Source organism: Aegilops tauschii, chromosome 1, assembly GCF_002575655.3.
Source record: "Aegilops tauschii subsp. strangulata cultivar AL8/78 chromosome 1, Aet v6.0, whole genome shotgun sequence".
Lineage (NCBI taxonomy): Eukaryota > Viridiplantae > Streptophyta > Magnoliopsida > Poales > Poaceae > Aegilops > Aegilops tauschii.
In genome coordinates, this window is record NC_053035.3 from 4636131 (window position 1) to 4640102 (window position 3972).

The following is a 3972-nucleotide window of genomic DNA, read 5'->3' on the forward strand; positions in this document are numbered from 1 at the left end:
TCATTATGAATGTATTTCTTAAATCATAAGGTGTGTATTCTGGTCTCAATTTCATGATACGTACTTATGATGTTAGGGTGAACAATTTGATCATATTTTAGTTTGATCTTCCTAGTAGAAGAAACACATAGAAGGTGGATATGCAAGCCTTTTTTATGGCAGATATGCAAGACAAGCGATATATTGACCATGCAAACCTTTTTCATGCCTGATTGTCTACACTTGAACAAGTAGAGTAATTTGCTCTGCTTGTTTGTTTTAAAATGGAATCCTACTTTCATTTTCTTGATTCCAGTTGCAGCAAATGTCTCTTAACCAGTAGACTAATTTTCTCTGCTTTCTTTCGTCTTAGGTGCAGGATGATAAACTGGATGAACTTGGGACTGCCTATGGTGCCATCCTCACTATGCTTGAAGTTAAGTGAAGTAGGAGTAGTAAATAGTTGTTGTTCCATCCTAAGGACAAGGACTACATACTCCTGGATACAATGTTCAATCATAAGGACAAGGACTACATGCTCCCACCCTACAACCTTCCGTATGTCCTTTTACTTAGCACAAGTTGACATTCATTTGTTCATGTTTATGCATCGACAACTTGATCATTGTGATTGTTCCTGCTTAGTCCTTGGTATTTTACTTTTATTCCCAGAGGACAAGGAAGCGCGACTACATGACATCTCTTAGTTTTGGATTGCATGTTTTTTCAACTTAAGGTTCATGGGAGAAATAGTATATAAGTATAGAAATATTAGTACACCATTTCTAGTACCCTTGCAGACAACAACCGAGAGAAAGTGTCACGTGTGGGTCCTACGTCTAAATAAATATAAGCATAGACATCGAATACATTTTCTCGCAAAAAAAAGACATCGAATACATTGTACACGCAACTGCAAAATAAATTATATTTATGCATTGTTAGAAATCGGTAAGCGAACAAACAGAGAAATATCAAGAACATGTGACACAAATTTTTATGTGGAAAACCCTTGCGGGAAAAACCATGGGCACATGATGGTGATCTTTCACCATATCAGGAGCGTGTCTACAAATACATGGACTCACAATAAGTCATCAACTCATCCCGTGTTGGAATACAGGGGTATATATAAGTTTCATATGAGTGACTCGAGTCAAGAGTGGAAACCTAAATAGGCCTCCGAAGCGATAGACCCTGGCTTCTCACTAGAATTGAGATCATATGTCAACAAGCACCACTTGATGTAATGTAAGTGCGCTGAAAGGCACGGAATATGACCTAGAAGAGGGTCACTGGATGAGTGTTTGGTATGCCTCCCGCATGGTTGGCCTTACTTGTGGAGAAGATTCCAAACACGAAAAGGCTAGCTTGATGAGCAGAGATAAGCTATTCTCTTCTGTTGTTGTTGGTGTTGTCGGCCGTTGGTCTAGAATATCTTTCACCAGGATAGCTTGTTCCCCGCTCGATGAACTACCATCTAAAAGATCCCTTGGATGCTTCCCCATCACTAGCTCTAGCACAACAACACCAAAGCTATAAACATCACATTTCTCCGTCACAACAGATGTGTATGAGAGTTCTGCACAAAATCAAAACATTAGAACTAGGAACAAATCTATCGAATGAATGCTTGGGATGTGAAAAGGGAGGTTACACTAGTACATACCAGGAGCTATGTAACCATATGTCCCAGCTAGTGCACTCCAATTTGATGAATCAGGCTTCAGAATCCTTGCCGTGCCGAAATCCGAGACAAAAGCGCTGAAGGTTGTATCAAGTAAGATGTTGTTGCTTGTGATATCTCGATGTATTATAGGGGGGTTGGATTCGTGGTGCAAATAAGATATTGCTTGAGCCACATCAATTGCAAGAGCAATTCTCTTCTGCCAATCTAATTCCTTTGCGAACTCCTCATTTTCCAATGTCCCATGGAGGCTGCCCCGATGAATGAAGACGTGGACGAGGAATTTATATGTTGGATGGGAGCAGAATCCATACATTTTGACAATGCTTCGTTGTCGGATATGTGATAAGATTTCCATTTCACTACGAGATCTTCTTTCATCATCCAACTCATCTTCGGTCCGATGAAGCTTCTTCACAGCAATTAGTTGCCCGTCTTGGAGTTGTGCCTTATAGACTCTGCCGTATCCTCCTATTCCAATGATGTATTATCGTCGAAGTCTTCAGTTGCCCTTACAATATCATCAAATGCTAACCTTCCATCAAAATTCCAAACAGAGAATATGTCCCTTCCTTCAGCAGCAACACTTTCTTGTGGTTTTGTTTTGTTAAAGAGAAGCATTATTATGGCAAGAATCGCAACAACAAAGCCGAAACCCACCAGAAGAACAATTGGCACAATCAAACCAAGTGTCTTTCGTCTATGTTGACCAGGTACTAAAGTTGAATAACAAGGTGGCAGGACAGAGAGGTCACCACACAAACCTTTACTGGGAAGAAACCAACTTGTTGAAGCATTTTGGAGTAGCCGTATTGTTGGGACTGGTCCTTCCAAGTCATTGTAGGACACATCAAGTGTTGAAAGGCTCACCATGCTTGCAAAGGACGACGGAATGCTGCCACTGAACTGATTGTGTGATAAATTAAAAAATTCTAGCATCTCCAACTTCCCAAGTTGCTGCGGCAACACACCAGTGAAGTTATTTTGCTCACATCTAACATGATCTGCAGGCCTGCCAAATTTCCAATCACACCTGGCAAACTTCCACTGAAGTTGTTGTTGTTGATCTTCAAGGACAGTAGTTTCATGCAGGTCCCTAGTTCCTCAGGTATTAATCCACTCAGTCTGTTCCCAGATGTATCAAGGTATGCTAGATTGTGTAGCTTTTTTATGTGTGTAGGTATGGATCCAGATAATTGGTTTGATGACAAGTTCAGGCTAGATAGGTTTGCTAAAGTGCAGATCTCCGGTGGAATCTCACCACTTAGATAATTAGAATCGAGTGTTAGTTCTTCTAGGTTGGACAATTTAGAAAGGATTGGAGGTATGGAACCTGTGATCTTATTTTGTGCTAGATGTAGTACCGTTAGCTGGGTACATGCACCTAGATTTGGTGAGATCTGCCCAGACAGTCTATTCGATGCTAACCGCATCTGTACAAGTTGTGGATAGACACCAAAATGCTGAGAGAGATCTCATGTTAGTTGGTTCGACTCAAGGCGAAGTCGAACCAAACTCGTACATGTCTTTAAACTCCTTGGAATGGGGCCACTAAACATATTAGAAGAGATCTGGAAATATTGAAGTCTGCCACCTAAACAAATATTTGCCGGTAAAGGTCCAGAAAGTGAGTTGTTAGACAGCGCAAGTTCAACAAGGCTGATGAGATCTCCGAATTCTCGGGGAAGAGAACCTGATAATTTGTTATCGTAGATTTGCATTCTTTGGATGCTTTGCAACTTCCCAAAAGTTTTCGGTATTGATCCTGAAATTTTGTTCTGATACAAGTCTAAAATTTCGAGGTTCACCAGATTGCCAATCTCTTGGGGAATGGAACCGGTTATCTGATTTTTGAAGAGGGATAGTTGTACTAGCTTGGTAATATTTCCTAAGTTGCTAGGAATTGAACCGGATATTTGGTTGTCGGCCAAGGTTAAATCCTCCAGATTTAGCAAGAGGCCTAATTCTAGAGGTATTGGACCCGTTATCTGATTTTCATAGAGGTGTAGTACCACTAGCTTGGTTATATTTCCTAAGCTGTCAGGGATAGAGCCAGATGTTTTGTTGTCGCCGAAGTCTAAATACTGGAGATTCAGCAAGATGCCCAATTCTAAAGGTATTGGACCTATGATTTGATTTGTATAGAGAAAAAGTTCATTGAGCATAGTGAGGTTGCCTAGTCCTGGGGGTATTGAACCTGTTATTTTATTTTTGTAGAGACCAAGTTGGTTTAGCATAGCGAGGTTGCCTAGTTCTGGCGGTATTGGACCTGTGATTTCATTCTCAAAGAGATAAAGTGTGTTCAT

General features: G+C 40.6%; 1 pseudogene; it reads right to left on the reverse strand.

Moving 5' to 3' along the window:
• Positions 1 to 1271: 1271 nt before the first annotated feature.
• Positions 1272 to 3972, reverse strand: LOC141042237 (uncharacterized; annotated as a pseudogene).